This window comes from Rattus norvegicus, chromosome X (genome assembly GCF_021556685.1).
Source record: "Rattus norvegicus strain SHRSP/BbbUtx chromosome X, alternate assembly SHRSP_T2T, whole genome shotgun sequence".
Classification (NCBI taxonomy): Eukaryota; Metazoa; Chordata; class Mammalia; order Rodentia; family Muridae; genus Rattus; species Rattus norvegicus.
Window position 1 is genome coordinate 129,981,855 of NC_141554.1, and position 20,741 is coordinate 130,002,595.

At 38.1% G+C, this 20,741-nt stretch overlaps 1 protein-coding gene across 1 annotated transcript in view; it reads left to right on the forward strand.

Annotated features, from left to right (window-relative positions):
• The first annotated feature begins 4,544 nt into the window (after positions 1-4,544).
• Positions 4,545-20,741, forward strand: part of LOC134484021 (testis-expressed protein 13D-like) — a 51,711-nt gene continuing 35,514 nt past the window's right edge. The window contains exon 1 of the transcript XR_015647042.1: positions 4,545-4,715. The gene's annotated coding sequence lies outside the window, so the exon portion shown is untranslated. The remainder of the gene's footprint in view (positions 4,716-20,741) is intronic.

Consider the following 20,741-nt stretch of genomic DNA (forward strand, 5'->3'; position numbering starts at 1 on the left):
TAACCAACCAACCAAAGGTGATGGAAAACAATTTTTACATGACTGAACATGCTTGACCATGCCCGTGTTTGGTGTAGAAATCAGCATACAAATTCATAGTGCACAAAACCATCCCCCAACATCAGTGAATTTATTACTCTGCCAATGTTAGCTAACAATTAGCTGGGGAATCTTTATGAATGTAAACCTTAAGATGTAACAGGAAAATTATAAATATTAGGACATTTGGATGCATGCATTTGCACAGTCAACAAATATTTAATTTTGCTTGTCTTGACTTTTCAAACAGAAATAGCATATACCAGACACAGTGACAGTAACTTCTGTGCCATTCCAGGATCCTACTACCTCTTTTCTGTTTTTCTCCAGTGAAAACCACTATCCTGATTTTGCTGTTCACTATTTTCATGGTTATATGGACCCCTTCCCTTTAATGTTTATATGCCAATAAATTATATTTCATGTTGCTTTTTCTATTTAAAACTTCACGTAAGTGGCATCATAGATTTTTGTAGTTGTTGTTCTGCAACTCCCCCCCCCCAACCTTCTATTTGTAAAAGTCTCCATATTGCATAACTGTAGTTCATTTTACTTCTTAGATTGAATTTATCTGTCACAATTCATTTATCTACCCTCTTGGTGATCATCATTTAGTGCTCCCAGATTTTATTAATATAATGGATTCATCAGTGAGTACTCTTACCCTTGTATCTCAAGGATTCTTACAAGTTGTTGGTTGAATATATGCCCTCTCTTCCTCCATGGAAATAAATGCACTGAAACATTTGCAATGTCAGTTCATCTGAGAGTTTCCAGTAGTGCCTTTAATAGATAGAGAATAGACTAAGTCAATAAAATGGAGAGACAAAATTCAATGGGCTAAACATCTCTAAGTGCACTTCTCTCAAATAGCAGTTGAGAGTCCATTTCAAGTATGTGACTGTGCTCCAGAAATTCAGATTGCATCCCATTTCAGTGGTTCTTGCCTTCCTCAATGCTTTGACCGTTTAATACAGTTCCTTATGTTGTGGTGATCCACAACTATAAAATTATTTTTGTTGCTACTTCCAACTCTAATTTTGCTACTGTTATGAATTGAAATGCAAATATCTGTTTTCTAATGGTCTTTGAGACTTGTAATCCATAAGTTGGAAAGAGCAGACTTAGGTCTGCGTACTACAATTCTTAGGGCAAATCTTGGCCACCATTTGGTTTTTATGACCATGACTTAACACTGGTCTTTACATTTTAAATGACTTACGGATGAAAAAAATTTCATGTCCCATGAAGAAAATACAAACTTATTTGTCTACAATCAAAGGTTGATTGGAATATTTACATACTCATTTGTTTCCATATTATCTACAGCTATTATTAAGCTACAGAAACATCATTGAATAACCGACAAAGGCTTTATTATTCAAATAGTTCAAAATATTTCTCTGGTCTTTCACAGAAAAATCTTTGTGACCCTTACCTTTGGGCGCTGTCTATTTCTAAAACAGATAGTCATTAACACTTCTTTCCAGCCATGGGAAAGAGGAATGGAGAGTGGAGACCAGCCAAATTACTTCTCAGGGATACAATTCCTTCATCTATTACTGACCAGAGCTTATTTTTAATTGCTTTAATTTCTTCAATATCATTTTCCAGATTTATTTTTCTTCTTCATGTAGTTATACATTTTCATTTCTGTTATTCAGCTTTTTAATTTGAAAGGTATATATATATATATATATATATATATGCTCTTGTTTTATAGACCCATGAGTGTATCTTTTACTATTTAGTTGTTGATGTTTGAGACGAGAGATAAGGCTTTATGTAGTTCAAATGTGCAATGTAGACAAAAATGACCTTTTCTAATCATCTAGCTTCTAACTTCAGATTACAGGTCTGTGCTACCATGCAAACTGAATCCACTTGCCATAGATCTACAACTTCTCTTTTCCTAGCTCTATTGAATAGCAATGATATCTTCAATACAGGAAAAAACAAAACCAAAGGCACTAATAATATTGAAGATATCTTTTTTGAATGTGATTTTCCCCTCACATCATTTTGGAAATTGGTTTTTTTTGTTTTGTTTTTAATGAAAAGATACAGACGCAGAAAACAAAAAGAATAAGTGTAAACAGCTTAATGAACTACTGTGAAAAGAACCATTTTTGAAATTGTCATCCAAGTTAAGAAATAGTACTTTGTCAACCTCTTAGAGGACCTTCTACATTCCCCAGATGGCCAGAACTCCCCACTCCTTGTTATTTACAGCCATGCTGATTTCTAGTGCAATTGTTTCCTTGCATATTAAAGGACATCTTTACCATTAAGATGTACACATTAGCAGTGTCCACTGTACTTCTAGAAAATTGGCCAGTGGGTCCGAAGTCTGGATCAAGTTCTGGTTTGGTTCCTTTAGAAAAATATTTAAGTGGTAGTTGACAAGATTATCGAGGTACCTCTCTTATATTTATTTATTTTTATTGTATATGTTATTTACTTACATTTCAAATGTTAATTCCTTTCCCGGTTTCTCCTCTGCAAAGCCCCATCCCATCCCCCTCTCCCAGCTTCTGTGAGGATGCGCTCCCACCCATTCACTCCCTCCCATCTCACTGCCCTGGCATTCCCCTATACTGGGGCATGGAACCTTCACAGGACCAAGGGCCTCTCTCCTCATTCATGCCAGATAAGGCCATCCCCTGCTACCTATGCAGCTGGAGCCATGGGTCCCTCCATGTGTACTCTCTGGTTGGTGGTTTAGTCCCTGGGAGCTCATGGGGGTGTGTGCCATCTGATTAGTTGATACTGTTGTTCTTCCTATGGGTTACAAACCCCCTCAGCTACCTCAGTCCTTTCTCTAACTCCTCCATTGGGGTCCCCATGCTCAGTCCAATGGTTGGCCTCCCCCTCTGTATTTGTCATGCTCTGGCGGAGCCTCTCAGGAGACAGCTATATCAGGTTCCTGTCAGATTGCACTTCTTGGCATCAGCAATAGTGTCTGGATTTGGTGGCTGCATATGGAATGGATTCCTAGGTGTGGCAGTCTCTGGATGGCCTTTCCTTCAGTCTCTGTTCCATACTTTGTCCCTGTATTTCCTTTAGACAGGAGCAATTCTGGGTTAAAAATTTGGAGATGAGTCGGTGACCCCATTCCCCAACGGGGGTCCGTGTGCCTAACCTCTGCATATGATCTCTACAAATTCTCTCTTCCATTTGTTGGGCATTTCAGCTAATCTCATCCCTGTTGGGTCCTAGGAGTCTTTGGTATTTCTGGCATCTGGGACTTTCTGGTTGCTACCCCCGGTTCAGTAGCCTTCCTCTACTCAAAGGATAAACAGGCTGAGAAAGAAATTAGTTAAACAACACCATTCACAATGGTCACAAATAATATAAAATATCTTGGTGTGACTCTAACCAAGCAAGTGAACGATCTGCATGACAAGAACTTCAAGTCTTTGAAGAAAGAAATCGAAGAAGATCTCAGAAGATCTAAAGATCTCGTAATCTTATGGATTGGCAGGATTAATGTAGTAACAATGGCCATCTTGCTGAAAGCAATCTACAGATTCAATGCAATTCCCATCAAAATTCCAATTCAGTTCTTCATAGAGTTAGAGCAATTTGCAAATTCATTTGGAATAACCAAAAACCCAGGATAGTGAAAACTATTCTCAACAATAAAAGAACTTCTGGGGGAATCACCACCCCTGATATCAAGCTGTATTACAGAGTAATAGTGACCAAAACTTCATGGTACCGATACAGAGACAGAAAAGTAGATCTTTTATTTTTATTGATACTTAATGTCTTATTGTAGAATGCTGTTCTAGCACAATGGCCACATTATCTTCATCAGAAGTAGCTGTGGCTTCTCCTCAGTTACCCTCAAAATTGTACCTATTGATACTTCCTCATACAAAGTGTGAGTAAGAACTGTCACCTGAGAGCTCAGATGCTTCCTACTTCACCACCCTACCAGCTGCGTGTAATTCTGTCCTAAGCGCCAATGGCCTCAAGGTCTTGGGAGGTGCTAGAGAATTTAGAGTGTAGAAGGTTAACTGAAGGGGGAAGATTTCATCCACACAGGTGTGGTGAAGTCGGCATTTGTACTGTGAGAGTGTTGATGCAATAGCTGATTTGAGATGAATTTGCACTTCTGTAAGGAAGCCTGATGTTAGTTGGTTCATGAAATTGAACTTTGGTAGAGTTGGGTTCTTTGTTGCTCTATGTGGTGGGATGCAATCCTTTGTTCACATCTCAGAATGTTCTTGTGACATGCCTGTATGTATTGAGTAATAGAAATTGCAAAACTGATGTCTACATCCCTGGTTTTTCTCCAATTGTGTCATTGCTACAGTTTCATAAAGGCCAGCACACTATTGGGTTATTCAGTGGTGCAATTCATGTGATTTAAGCACTCTAAAATGGACTTCGATTCTTCATAATTAAAAAATCAGTCGAGCTAAACTTGAGTTCTAATTTCCAAATCCCCTTTCATTTTGTGACATGAGGCTAATGGGTGTGCCAAAAGAGACATGCGCACAAGATTTAGAAAGCAGAAATAGAGCAGCTATCTCATCTCTGCTTGTTATTGCAACATTCAGTCAAAGTCAGATGCAGGTTCCTGTGGGCTCCGACTTACAGTTTCTCTGTGCTTGGATGCAGACTCTCCTACACGGGCAGCCTTGCTGACTGAGAACCAGTGATCACAGGTAGTGTTTCAGGTTTCGAGATGGAAAGAAGGCCACGCAGTTAAATTTGAATTTCAGACATTTAATATATATCTATGTATGTGTTTTACATATGTATTTACTTTAAATCAGTGCACATATACATATTGGAGTGTGCCTGTATGCGTGTGTTTATGCACCAATGAGCTAGCGTAAATCTTATCCAATACCAGTTGCAAAGGAAGCAGCCATCTGAGTTCTCCATCAGAAAGCTTTCCCGCTCCAGCAGCTGGAAATGCCAGGCCGGTTAGTGGCTGACTTGTAATCTTCAAAGTTTCTGTGATTCTTACTTTGCCAACCTCCTCCAAAATTTTGCACTTTTAGTCTTAGAACCAAGACCTTATTCTGTAATGCTGATGATGATTTAGCTTTCCAGACTGACTCTTGACTAATATAATGCCACCAAAGCTTTCATGCCTTGTCTGCAGACTGACTCCAAAATTAGAAAAAGTACATAAAGCACCATATATATGATAGCATAATCATTGTTCACTGTTGAGTCATGTAATTTGCCAAGAAATGCCAAGCCAGTAAATGTGCTAAAATTACTTCACCTCCTCTAATGGTTCCTAGTATTAAAGTGAAATGGATGTTCTCTCTGTGACTATTTCATTGCATTCTCTTACAATCCATCAGTTGAATAAAATCTATTTCAGTTTGCTGATGTTTGGAACATGGCTTTTCTCTACTCTCAAAAAGTTTTCCTAGTTTTAAAAGCCGTGCTTATTACCTTCATTCCATTTCTTTCCTTGTCCCTCCCTTTCTTTGGTCATTATTAAGAGTGGGTTGGGGGGACCCTCACCCAGAGATCATAGTCACGTCTTGGACCCCTGCCAGCTGAATGCAGTTCTGTCTTGTGTGCATATGACCTCATGGTCTTGGGAGGTACTAGAGAATAGAGACTGCGGAGGGTTAACTGAAAGGGGATGACTCTATCCAGCAGTGGTGAAGTCACATTTGTACTGTGGTGAGACCTGTGACACAGCCGCTTTGGGGTGGCTCACAAAGTTAAGGTATATCATTTGAGGGTTCTAGTAACTTGATAGTATTCATTTTTCAAAGGGCATTTTGATCATTCATTATTTCATTTTATGTTTTTGAAATAGGGTCTCATGTAGCTCAGGTTAACCTTGAACGTACTATGTAGCCAAGGATGACCTTAAACTCCTGATCTTCAAGGTCTCTACCTCCAGAGTGCTGGGATTAAATATTTTGACTCTCACATCCAACATTCAAATAATAATTCTTTCATTCATTTTGAAAGCATGAATCTTAGCCTTCTGTATTCTTTTGTGTGAATATATGTAGACGTGTGTGTTTAAAGGTAGTAGATGAGCATGTGTGCGCAGCTGTGTGCGCAGCTGTGTGTGAAGGCCCGAGGAGCATATAGAGGATCCTCTGTTACTCTCGCCTTATCCATTTGACACACGATCTTTCATGCACTTGGAGAAGGGCTGCTGGGTAGCAAACCACAGTAGGTAGCAAACCACCATCCCCTGTCAGGAGCCATTTAGGATAGGCTAAAGCTAGTAGGTGTCCTTCCTGGAGGTGGCGATGGGTGAGCTTTATGAAGCAAGGTCCCAAAGAGAATTCTTCTCAGGATTGCTTCTTATAGCTAATATGCCTTTCTGTCATTATTAAATTCATATAATAATCCTTGGGCATTAACTCACCCCATTGATGAGGTTTCCTGCAGATCAACATAAAGATGCAAAAAAAAAAAAAACCCTATAAAGATGAACTTTCATGAATTAATGCTGTTTAGATGAATTAATGATTCTATCGAAATTCCTGATTTGTTTTAAATAATTTTAGGAAGAGACTTTTAAGAGATGGTCTTAGTTGCTTTGCTAGAAAGATGTAATAAAATTAGAATCAAAAATAGTGTTCTCACTCCTAGTAAAGGCTGAATAATAAGAAATACAATGAGCTTTCAGAATTACAATAAAAAGAGATAGGCTTAGGATGTGTTTGCCGGTGTTAAATATTTTAATTCTTTTCCAGTCTTTCCTCTCCGGTTCACAAATAGTTAACCAGCTTAGCCTGAGAGGCTTCTGGCTGCCTCGTCAGAGAAGGGAGCTATAGCAAAAAATTCTTTACTTAATCCCCTGCTGCTAGGCAACTGGTGTTAATTGCCCAAACCAGCGGGGGTTTTTAACCATATATAAGCAAGAAAGTTTTTAGGATTTTTTTTAGAAGCTATCAGCAAGCATTCAGTGTATTCAGGGAGCTAAAATGCCGAAGACCACCAGTCTTTAGAGCTACCTTTGTGTCTAATGCCATGTCCCACTTCAAGCATTCCGGATCAGGCTGGCTCCCTGCAATCCCCCATAATACTGGAGTTGCAGGTGCATGTGTGTGGCCATACCCCACTTTTTTTTAGCGTGGTGTTGAGATCCAAAATAATGTCCTTATGCTTGTGCAGCAAGTGATCTTACCACAGAGCCATCTCTCCAGCCCCTCAAAACCTTAGTTTTCTAAAAATAAACATTGCATTGTGGGAACTTAAATGTCTGATAGGGCGTTCCTTATCTCTTCTAAAAGAGAAAAGAGGGCCACAAATATGGCTCAGTGGGTCAAAGGATTTGCTGCCAACTTGATGACCTGAGTTTAATTTCCAGGGCACAAAAGATGAACGAAAAGGAACAACTTCTGAGAAGTTGTCTTCTGACCTCCATGTGTGAACCAGGGCATGTACAGAACACATACACACATACTCTCTCTCTCTCTCTCTCTCTCTCTCTCTCTCTCTCTCTCTCTCTCTCGCATATATATATGAATATATACATGAATAAATAAATGTGAATTTAAAAATTACAAAATCAGAAAAAGTGTTCGCAAATGAACGATGATTTATTATACGAGCACTATTTAAAGCATTTGTAGTGTTGGTGGGAATTTGACACCCGAAAGTACAGGTTAGCTTTATGATTAAGTCTGGTATTTTTGGTTTAAAAGTAAGAAAAAAATTGAGATTGTAAGCAGCATTTGGATATTTACACAGATAAGAATCACCAGTATTTATACATTTCATTTATTATATTTACTAGAATTGTTTTAAACACTTATTTAGATTGTTTAATTGTTCAGTGAGTGCTAAAGGCATTTAAAATATTTAAAAAGAAAATCAAAAATATTTACAGACCTAAAATGTCTAAGGTGATTTCATTTATAATTTCGACTGATTATAAAGAGAATAACATTAGTAAGTTCAAATTAGAAGTTTAGAAAAAAACCTAATTTTCAAGTTCCCTAATCTACATAAATCAGAATGAATAAACCTGTGTAATCATCTTTCTTGTTTGCATATGTTGAAATCGCCTTTTTTTCCTTTTTATTGAAACAGGTCATATGTTGCCCAGGCTGGCCTTGAACTCATTATGTAGCTATGGATGACCCCAAACTGATCCTCCATCCTCTACTTTCTAAGTGTTGGAATGGAATCGCCTTTAATAACACTAAGAACTTTGTTTTATTAAGTCGAGCTTGGCGAATCCTGAGACAAGGAGGAAGGCTTGTAAGAGTCAGATGGGTCAAGGAAAGCCGCGGAATCAACTAACCTGGACTCATAAGGTCTCACAGAGACTGGACTGCCAATGATGGGGCATGCATGGGGCTGGCCTAGGTTGTCAAAACATATGTTACAGTTGTGTAGCTTGATCTTCACAACTCCTAACAGAGGGAGCAGGGGCTGTGTCTGTCTCTGTTGCCTATATTTGGGACCCTACTGGGCTTCCTTATCTAGCTTCAGTTGGAGAAGCAGCAGCTAATCATACTGCAAATTGGTATGCCTTGGCTGGTTGACCTCCATGAGAGTCTCCCCCTTTTCTGAGGAGATGAGGAGGAGAGGGGAATGCGTGGGATGGTGTGACAAGAGAGGGAGGGACTGGGAGGAGAAGAGGGAAGGGAAGTTGCGATCAGAATGCAAAGTAAATAATTTATATAAGAAGTTTATTTTCCCATTTTTCTTTCTTAAATTTAATTAACAATTCATTTAAAATCAGCATACAAATAATGATTTTCATTATGACACCTTCATGCATTACATCATGCCCTTGATCAACTTACCGTTTTCTTTCATTTCCATCCCTACCTTTTCTTTCTGGTTCCTTTCATCTTCCCCAAACTACTCTTTTACACACACACACACACACACACACACACACACACACACACACACACACACACAAACACACACATAAACAGTCACAAACATAATGCTGTCCATTACTGGTAATGTTCTATTTGATCATGCCACTCACATGTTTCTTATTGTGTTAAAGTAGATAGAACACAAAAGTTTTACTTGAATATCTAACTCAGTGATCATAAATTCACCATGCTCTGCAATTAGCCTCCATATCTAGTCCCAGGATAATTGAATAACCTTCACAAGCTAACTTATGCATCCATTATGTAGTCAAAATCAATTCATCACTCCCCATAAGCACCACACACCAATCATTAACCTGTTTTCTGTCTCATGGATTTGCTTAGTTTGGAATTTCATATCAATAAAATGATAGAATACATGGCCTCGTGTTTCTGCCTTTGTCTTTCCGTTGCTTTATTTTAAAGTTTATCCATGATGTAGCATGTGTCAGTGCTTCATTATTTTTAACACTTACCTGCATCTTATCTAGTCATCAGATGATAGATATATGAACTGTTTAAACTTTCAGGCAGTTATGGAAAATGCCTCAATGAAGATTGGTTCCAAGATTTTGTGTGAACGTCTATTTTCAGTTCTCTTCCATGTACACACACGTGTCAGGGGAAGTACTGTGTCATGAGGTAATTCTATGGGAATGTTCCAGAGAAAATCAGGTTTTTCAGTGCCTGCATTTTCATCCTGATTGGGGATGTATGCGGTTGATACGGTTGCTAATTTCTCCAGGTCCTTTCCAGCTGTTTTCTTTCCCCAGTTTTCTCTTTCTTTTACAGTCAGCTAATGGGTATTTCATTGTGGGTTTTGACTTACATTCCCTGAGTAGCTAATGACATTGAACAGCTTTTCTGGACGGTTGGCAATAATATTTCTTTCATTTCTGATTTGAGTGATTTGTATATCCTATCTTCTTTGTCTAGACGTTTGCCCTCTCCCGCCCCATGTGTGTGTGTGTGTGTGTGTGTGTGTGTGTGTGTCTGTGTGTGTGTGTGTATGTGTGTGTCTGTGTGTGTGTGTATGTGTGTGTGTGTGTATGTGTGTGTGTGTGTGTGTGTGTGTGTGTGTGTGTGTAAGCCAAAAGTGGATGGTGGATGCTGAGTGTTTCCTTCAATTGCTCTCCTCCTTATTGTTTTAAGACAGGGTGGCTCACTGAACCCAGAACTCATAGACTGAGCTCAACTGGGTGCTCTTGGCCTCTGCCTGCCTCTGCCCTTACCCCACAGCACTTAGGGTTACAGATGTGTGCCACAGCACTTCACTTTTTATGTGTGTGCTGGGGATGCTTGTGTAGCAAACATTTTGTCCACTGAGCTCCCTGCCCAGCCCACAGGATCACATCCTGAAGTCATTAATTGACTTCATTGTTTCCCTATTCACTACTTCCTTTCACAGTGCATTTGTTCTAATCGCCTTAGGTTGAGTTTTGTTTCGTTTTTCTTGCAAATATTCATAGCTTTGAATTCCTCCCTTGGCACCACCTCCACTACTGCCTTCATCTAAAAGTATTTCCTAACTTTCCTGACATAGTAGTTAAGAATGGGTTGTTTCCAGTGGAAGGGGAGGCCCTTGGTCCTGCCAAGACTGAACCACCAGTGAACGGGATTGTTGGGGGGAGGGTGGTAATGGGGGGAGGATGGGGAAGGGAACACCCATTTAGAAGGGGAAAGGGAGGGGCTAGGGGGATGTTGGCTCGGAAACCTGGAAGGGGAATAACAATCGAAATGTAAGTAAAAAATACTCAAGTTAAATTGCAATAAAAAAAGAGAAATACTCAAGTTAATAAAGATACAAAAAAAAAAAAGGAATGGGTTGCTTAAACTTAATGTATTTCCCATTTTTCTTATTTATAGATGATTGCAAATCCCATTCTTTCAGACCTAGATTCTATGTGTGGTTTCAATATTTTAAAATTTATCCAGAATTATTTTTTTTAGCACACTATATGGTTTATCCTAAGGAATATTCTCCATGGCACTCAGAAATCTCTGTATTCTACTATTTTTTCCATTGAGTATTGATCTGAGAGAGTTAATTGATTTATAATAGTAACTGCTAGTCTTTGGTATAATTTGCTTTTATCCAGAACTGGAAATGGAAGCTGGAGTTTTAAATCCTTATTGTTAAGCTGCCTATTTATTTCTTCAATTTCTTTTCAATTTTAGTTTTGTGTACTTTTTGTTTATATTACATATTTTATAGATAGCATGTAGTTGGATAAGATGTTCTGTTCCCAATTAACTAAAGAATTTTCTCATTTCTTTCTAAAGTAATTAATAAAGACATTTATTTATTTTTGTTATTTAATTTGTATATAGATTATGCGTTTCCTTGATCTCCTTCATCACTTGTTTTGTATTTAATTTTCAATGTATAAGTTTAATTCTTTTATACTTTCTTTACCTGATGATGATGATCTATTTTTTAAAATATAATGTTTATTTGACATTTCCACTCAGGTGGTTCACAGACATGAAATAATTAAATTCCTTTTTATTGATCTGTCAAACTCTCCCATCATCTTGTCTCTGTTACTTAAACGCATAACATCATACTCTGTCTCCATGTTCAAATCTTCAGTGACTCTCCACCCTACTCTGCATTCTACCTAAAATCCTATCTCTATATTTCAGTCCCTAACAATTCCTCATGTGCTATCATGAAAATTAGTCATGATCCATCATTTTTTAGATGATGATCTATTTTGAAGCATAATCTCACTGTGAATCTCAGAACGACCTGGAATTCACTACGAACTGGCCTTGAACTCATGATCCCCTTTTTCTGATATGAATATTGGATTTATAGGTGCAAACAATTCCATAATATTGTCATCCTGTTATTGTTTATATGATTGGTGTTTGTAGTACTTGGAATCAAATCCAGGGACTTGAACATCTAAGCAAGCTTTCTACCACTGAGATACAAAACTATTACCCATATTGTACTGTATATTTTTTAGTTATTGCCTTAGAAACTATGCTAAATATTGAAATTGTCAAGTTAAATTTGTAATCAAGTTTAAAATAATACTAACCTTGGCTTTAACTGAATAAAAAATTATAAAAATGTTCTCCTGCAATACATGTCTGTCCTTCCTTCTTTTTGCTGATATTATAACAAAAGCTATCTTTTTTATGACAAACTGGTAGAGTTTATTGGATACGATGTTATTCTTCACAAGAAACATTGGATATAGAGATGTTAGTGCAGTGCAATTCTTTTTTTTTCCTTCTTCTTTTTTTTTTTTCTGGAGCTGGGGACTGAACTCAGGGCCTTGTGCTTGCTAGGCAAGCACTCTACCACTGAGCTAAATCCCCAACCCCGTGCAGTGCAATTCTTGATAATTCTTGTACTTATTCTTGTACTTGGCTGTCAGTTGGAAAGAAAGTGTCTTATACATTATATGCGTACATTTTTAACTGTTTTATGCATTACTTTTTAAAAATTTAGGGAAAAGAGAAATTACAAATGAAAATTGCATTAGGTTTTCCCTAGTTTTATTTAAGTATTACTGAAAAATAAGATTATTCATATTTAAAATGTACAATATGATTTTTTTTTATTAACTTGAGTATTTCTTATATACATTTCAAGTGTTATTCCCTTTCCCGGTTTCCGGGCAAACATCCCCCTCCCCCCTCCCCTTCCTAATGGGTGTTCCCCTCCCAACCCTCCCCCCATTGCCGCCCTCCCCCCATAGTCTAGTTCACTGGGGGTTCAGTCTTAGCAGGACCCAGGGCTTCCACTTCCACTGGTGCTCTTACTAGGATATTCATTGCTACCTATGGGGTCAGAGTCCAGGGTCAGTCCATGTATAGTATTTAGGTAGTGGCTTAGTCCCTGGAAGCTCTGGTTGCTTGGCATTGTTGTACTTTTGGGGTCTCGAGCCCCTTCAAGCTCTTCCAGTTCTTTCTCTGATTCCTTCAACGGGGGACCTATTCTCAGTTCAGTGGTTTGCTGCTGGCATTCGCCTCTGTATTTGCTGTATTCTGGCTGTGTCTCTCAGGAGCGATCTACATCCGGCTCCTGTCGGTCTGCACTTCTTTGCTTCATCCACCTTGTCTAATTGGGTGGCTGTATATGTATGGGCCACATGTGGGGCAGGCTCTGAATGGGTGTTCCTTCAGTCTATGTTTTAATCTTTGCCTCTCCCTTCCCTGCCAAGGGTATTCTTTTTCCTCATTTAAAGAAGGAGTGAAGCATTCACATTTTGATCATCCGTCTTGAGTTTCGTTTGTTCTAGGGATCTAGGGTAATTCAAGCATTTGGGCTAATAGCCACTTATCAATGAGTGCATACCATGTATGTCTTTCTGTGATTGGGTTAGCTCACTCAGGATGATATTTTCCAGTTCCAAACATTTGCCTACGAATTTCATAAACTCGTTGTTTTTGATAGCTGAGTAATATTCCATTGTGTAGATGTACCACATTTTCTGTATCCATTCCTCTGTTGAAGGGCATCTGGGTTCTTTCCAGCTTCTGGCTATTATAAATAAGGCTGCGATGAACATAGTGGAGCACGTGTCTCTTTTATATGTTGAGGCATCTTTTGGGTATATGCCCAAGAGAGGTATAGCTGGATCCTCAGGCAGTTCAATGTCCAATTTTCTGAGGAACCTCCAGACTGATTTCCAGAATGGTTTTACCAGTCTGCAATCCCACCAACAATGGAGGAGTGTTCCTCTTTCTCCACATCCTCGCCAGCATCTGCTGTCACCTGAGTTTTTGATCTTAGCCAATCGCACTGGTGTGAGGTGAAATCTCAGGGTTGTTTTGATTTGCATTTCCCTTATGACTAAAGATGTTGAACATTTCTTTAGGTGTTTCTCAGCCATTCGGCATTCCTCAGCTGTGAATTCTTTGTTTAGCTCTGAACCCCATTTTTTAATAGGGTTATTTGTTTCCCTGCGGTCTAACTTCTTGAGTTCTTTGTATATTTTGGATATAAGGCCTCTATCTGTTGTAGGATTGGTAAAGATCTTTTCCCAATCTGTTGGTTGCCGTTTTGTCCTAACCACAGTGTCCTTTGCCTTACAGAAGCTTTGCAGTTTTATGAGATCCCATTTGTCGATTCTTGATCTTAGAGCATAAGCCATTGGTGTTTTGTTCAGGAAATTTTTTCCAGTGCCCATGTGTTCCAGATGCTTCCCTAGTTTTTCTTCTATTAGTTTGAGTGTGTCTGGTTTGATGTGGAGGTCCTTGATCCACTTGGACTTAAGCTTTGTACAGGGTGATAAGCATGGATCGATCTGCATTCTTGTACATGTTGCCCTCCAGTTGAACCAGCACCATTTGCTGAAAATGCTATCTTTTTTCCATTGGATGGTTTTGGCTCCTTTGTCAAAAATCAAGTGCCCATAACTTTGTGGGTTCATTTCTGGGTCTTTTTGACAAGCATAATTTATGTTTGTGTAGTGACATTTCAAAATTTTTAGTTTTTCATTGGACCTTAAATTACTGTCTTGAATGCTTTAACTTCATGGTATAGGACCCATTTAATTTCTTATAGGATATGTGCAACTAGCAATTATCTGAAAATGTCTTAATTTTAGAAGGATAGCTTCACTAAATACAGAGTTTTGGATAAACATAATGTTTTATTTTGGTACCTTAAACTTTTCAGACTATTGCTTTTGAAATTCGAGGTTTCTGAAGACAAATTGGCTATTGCCTATCTTGAGTATCACATATGTGATGAGTTATTTCTCTCTTCCTTATTTCAAAATTTACTCACTTTATCAATAATTTAATTATAAAGTTTTGGGTGGACGTCTCACTGAATTAATTCTAGTTGGTGTTTGTTGAGTTTCTTCAATGTTAAGTTCCATGTATTTTATGTTCAACTTTTGGAAATCCTTCCTCATTAGCTTCCTGAGTTTTGGGATTACAGTCAGGCCTCTGTGGGAATATTTTGACCATTATTTATTCACATTTTCCATCTGCTTATTTCATTATAGTCTTTCTACCTGATATTTCTATTGTACTAATATTGTTATATTTGATGGTGTAATATATATGTATATACACACATATATCCATATTATACATTAGTCTCCATTAATTTTTCTTTATAGTTTTTCTATTGTGTTAGTCATAGGTAGTATTTTGATAGACTTCTCTGAAATGTTTAGAACCAGAAAAAGAAAATCTCTGACTTCCCACATTGCTTTTGTCTTGGGACTTCCATCAAAGCTTAGCTACATTGTTCACAACTCTGCCTCAGTCCTCACTTCATGCATGGGGAAGAGATGGGAAGTTCACCCCTAAGTGAAAGTTAATATTGTCTACACACAGATTCAGCCTTGGGCATATTCATGGCCTTCTCACTTCTCCAGTATACCTGGTTGTTTGGCTTTTGTTTATTTTTGAGATTGTGTTCTAATTACATTTTCCTTTTCCATTTCTCCCCTTCAAACCCTCCCATATACTTATCTCTGCTTTCCTCTGTTTCCCTCAACCATTATTTTTTGCATCTATGTATTTGTATATACATATACATTCTGAAATAAAACCTATTGAAGCCATATAATGTTACTTGTTTCTATGTTTTCAGGGCTGTAGCTCCTTGTGTTGTGTTGAGGCCTCCTTGGCTTCTCTCCATGCACTTTGGCATGTTTGTGGGTGTGTTCTCTGCTCAGCTTGTGTTTGGGAGATGACAACTGGTGAGACGTTATGGGTATAGCCTCTGATGTTAGTTGGCAATATGTCACAGAAAACTCTCCGATCCCCTGTCTCTTTGTGTTTTCCATTTCCTCTTCTGCAATGTTCCCTTAGGGTTAGGAGTGTTGTGTAGATGTATCCCATGGATTTGGGATTCACAACTACACATTCATTGGATACTTTTTAAGGCCATTCTGCCCACAGAACTCTCCCTTCCCACACTTTTTGGTCTATCTCTTGCTTGTTCCCACTTTTGTGTCTTGCCAGTTTTTTTAAAAAGCCAATTCCTGTGTGTTTAAATAATGTTGACAAATGCTGCCCAAGAAGATGTTCTAGTGCTGAAAATTCACAGTCATGCTATAAAGAAGCAAGCTCTAGTATCCGATTGTTGGGTTCTGAAATTTCCTTAGATGATATCATATATTGAAGGTGTGCTTCCCAGTGGAGCAGTGTTGAGAGGTCAGGTTTTTGGGAGGCAAATCATGTTAGTTCATTGTGAGGCACATCTCTCAATGGGTTATTGGTTATAAGATTCAACAGAGAAGGTCCAATTGGAAGAAGAAGATAACTGGGGTTATATCCTTGGAGGGTGTGGTCTGATTTCTAGAACCTTCCTCTGCTTTTGTATGGCCATGTACTGAAAATTCTGAAACTATAATCTAAATATTTCTTTTTATCCTTATAATTTGTTTGCCTCAGGTGTTTTGTTACAACAATGAAATAGTGACAATATGGTAACTTTACTCAAGTACATGACTGTGAATCATTTTTGATTAGGACTAAGAATATTTCAGGATTTTTCCAATGGGGGCCATCTTTTTAGACAGTAGGATGTAAACTGAAAGTTGTCTCAGGTCTGGAAAGTAGATTAAGAATCAAGATGTTTCAAATTGAAGGATTGCTCTCCAATTCCTGCGTATTTATCACATAAGGAAAACTACTTGCCAATGTACATGTACAGTACTCCTGTAGCTGTCTGTTTTGAATCTAGAGGTGCTATTCTCCATTAAACATGTTTTCTTCCATAAATGTCTTCCATCAGAATTTCAAACAATGGGGCCAAACAATCATGGATGAAAATGTCTGAAACTGTGAGCCAAGTAAATATCTTTTTCCTTTGAGTTGATTTTCTTGGGTATTTTTGCACAGTGATGAAAAGTTGACTTTACAACATAGAAATGAACAACCGTAATTTTGTGAGTGAAAGTTCTGTATTGCTCTGCCTGGTACCAAAAACATATACCAGAATTTCAAGCTTCTATCACAGATTATTAGCTGAAATGCACATTTGAGGGAGATAGTAGGCAGGCCTCTTACCACATATTAGTCATTTGTTTTTCTTCAAACCTTTCAAGGCTGTTGTAAGCATTTTACAAAATTCCAGAGTCTGGTAACATAGAGTTGACAGTTTTTTTTTTTTGCCAGTTTAATTTTATAAAACAAGGTCTCACTATGCAACTCCTGGTTGATCTAGAACTTACTATGTAGAACAAACTAGCTTTAGCTGGAAAGATGGCTCAGAGGTTAAGAGCACTGTCTGCTCTTCCAGAGGTTCTGAGTTTAATTCCCAGCAACCACATGGTGACTCACAACCATCTCTAGTGAGATCTGGTGCCCTCTTCTGGTCTGCAGGCTTACATGCAGACAGAAATCTGTATGCTGTATACATAAATAAATAAATATTTAAAAAAGATAAATCTAGCTCCAAAATCACAGTGATTTCCTGATCATTGGGGTTAAAGACATGTGCTATCATACCTGGTCTGCTTGGGAGTTTATAACTCACTATTTATGTAGGAATAGATGACTGGGATTTGTTCCTTTAATATTTTTAATGATAACAGGGCATTTGAAGAAATGTTACTGAAGTGATGGTGTGGATTTTTCCTTTGCTTCTGTGTAAAACCGGTTTTTCAGTCAAGTTTTCTCTCTTCTGGTAGCTAACTGGGATTTCTAATGAGGAAATCTTTATTCTACAGTCAGAAGGACGGATTAGTTGAGAAGTTTTCCTTTGTGGTGAATGGGGAATTGACTCTCTGACACTAAGACCTGGAAATACTAAAGATGGGTATTCATTTGAGAAGCTAATATATAAAAGTGGAAATCTTTACTCTCTACATAACACAAATTTAAAAAATGTGATGCTTCTTGTACCCATCTTCCCTGACCGTGGAGTTCTCTGGGGTACCCCTAACTACCCTGAGCAGCCTGCTAGCCTCACTGGGCCCCCAATATCCCACCAGCTCTCTGCACAACTTCATCAGATCTTCTGATTCAGAGACGCAGAGCACAAGGAAACCCATCAGAGGCCTGCCACATCAGGACCAAAGAGGTCAGGGTCCTTCCTAATAGTACAACACTAACATCCAGAGACTAAAGCCATTCAGGTGACTAAAGGCCCTCGAAAGAACACCATCAGCAAAAGCTAGAGCAATGTGACACCTTCAGAGTGTAGCTACTTTACTACAGCAAGCCCTGGATATCCTAACATAAGCAAAGCACAAGAAAATGATATTAAATCCAATCTTATAAAGATGCTAGACGACTTTAAAGAAGAAATTAATAAATACCTTAAAGAAATACAGGAAAATACAATTAAACAGGTAAAGGAAATAAATAAGACAGTTCAAGACCTGAAAATGGAAATAGAATCAATAAATGAATTACAAACTGAGGAAATTCTAGAGATGGAAAGCATAGGAAAGAGAACAGGGACAAGAGGTGTAAGCATCACCAACAGAATACAGGTCTGGAAGAGAGAATCTGAGGTGTAGAAGATACAATAGAAGAAAATTGATACATCAATCAAATAAAATGTTAAATCTAAAAAAAAAACTCCTGATACAAAACATCAAGTAAATCTGGGATACCATGAAAAAGGCCTAAACTAAGAATAGTGGGAACAGAAGAAGTTGAAGAGTCTCAGTTCAAAGGACCTGAAAATGTCTTCAACAGAACTATAGAAGAAAACTCTCCTAACCTAAAGAAAGAGATGCCTATAAGCATAAAAGAAGCTTATAGAACACAACTTAGACTGGACCAGAAAAGAAAATTTTCTTGTCACATAATAATAAAAATGCAAAATCTACAGAAAGAATATTAAAAACTAAAAGGGAAAAGGCCAGGTAACATATAAAGGCAGACCTGTCAGAATTACACTTGACTTCTCAACAGAGACTATAAGAGTTAGAAGGGCCTGGGAAGATATCTTACAACCTCTAAAAAAACCATAGGTGCCAACCTAGACACAGGAAATAACTAATTCCATACTAGCAACAACAAAGAATGCACACACACACACACACACAAACACAAACACACACACAGTTAAACCACAAACATCAAAATAATAGGAAATAGAATCCAAGAGCACATCAAAACAATCATCCACCAAGATCAAGTAGGCTTCATCCCAGGCATGCAGGGATGGTTTAATATACGGAAAACCATCAACGTGATCCATTATATAAACAAGCTGAAAGAACAAAACCACATGATCATCTCATTAGATGCTGAGAAAGCATTTGACAAAATTCAATACCCCTTCATGATAAAAGTCTTGGAAAGAATAGGAATTCAAGGCCCATACCTAAACATAGTAAAAGCCATATACAGCAAACCAGTTGCTAACATTAAACTAAATGGAGAGAAACTTGAAGCAATCCCACTAAAATCAGGGACTAGACAAGGCTGCCCACTCTCTCCCTACTTATTCAATATAGTTCATGAAGTTCTAGCCAGAGCAATCAGACAACAAAAGGAGGTCAAGGGGATACAGATCGGAAAAGAAGAAGTCAAAATATCACTATTTGTGGATGATATGATAGTATATTTAAGTGATCTCAAAAGTTCCACCAGAGAACTACTAAAGCTGATAAACAACTTCAGCAAAGTGGCTGGGTATAAAATTAACTCAAATAAATCAGTAGCCTTCCTCTACACAAAAGAGAAACAAGCCGAGAAAGAAATTAGGGAAACAACACCCTTCGTAATAGACCCAAACAATATAAAGTACCTCGGTGTGACTTTAATCAAGCAAGTAAAAATCTGTACAATAAGAACTTCAAGACTCTGAAGAAAGAAATTGAAGAAGACCTCAGAAGATGGAAAGATCTCCCATGCTCATGGATTGGCAGGATTAATATAGTAAAAATGGCCATTTTACCAAAAGTGATCTACAGATTCAATGCAATCCCCATCAAAATACCAATCCAATTCTTCAAAGAGTTAGAACAATTTGCAAATTCATCTGGAATAACAAAAAACCCAGGATAGCTAAAGCTATCCTCAACAATAAAAGGACTTCAGGGGGAATCACTATCCCTGAACTCAAGCAGTATTACAGAGCAATAGTGATAAAAACTGCATGGTATTGGTACAGAGACAGACAGATAGACCAATGGAACAGAACTGAAGACCCAGAAATGAACCCACAAAGTTATGGGCACTTGATTTTTGACAAAGGAGCCAAAACCATCCAATGGAAAAAAGATAGCATTTTCAGCAACTGGTGCTGGTTCAACTGGAGGTCAACATGTAGAAGAATGCAGATCGATCCATGCTTATCACCCTGTACAAAGCTTAAGTCCAAGTGGATCAAGGACCTCCACATCAAACCAGATACACTCAAATTAATAGAAGAAAAACTAGGGCACTCGAACACATGGGCACTGGAAAAAATTTCCTGAACAAAACACCAATGGCTTATGCTCTAAGATCAAGAATCGACAAATGGGATCTCATAAAACTGCAAAGCTTCTGTAAGGCAAAGGACACTGTGGTTAGGACAAAACGGCAACCAACAGATTGGGAAAAGATCTTTACCAATCCTACAACAGATAGAGGCCTTATATCCAAAATATACAAAGAACTCAAGAAGTTAGACCACAGGGAGACAAATAACCCTATTAAAAAATGGGGTTCAGAGGTAAACAAAGAATTCACAGCTGAGGAATGCCAAATGGCTGAGAAACACCTAAAGAAATGTTCAACATCTTTAGTCATAAGGGAAATGCAAATCATAATAACCCTGAGATTTCACCTCACACCAGTGAGAATGGCTAAGATCAAAAACTCAGGTGACAACAGATGTTGGCGAGGATGTGGAGAAAGGGGAACACTCCTCCATTGTTGGTGGGATTGCAGACTGGTAAAACCATTCTGGAAATCAGTCTGGAG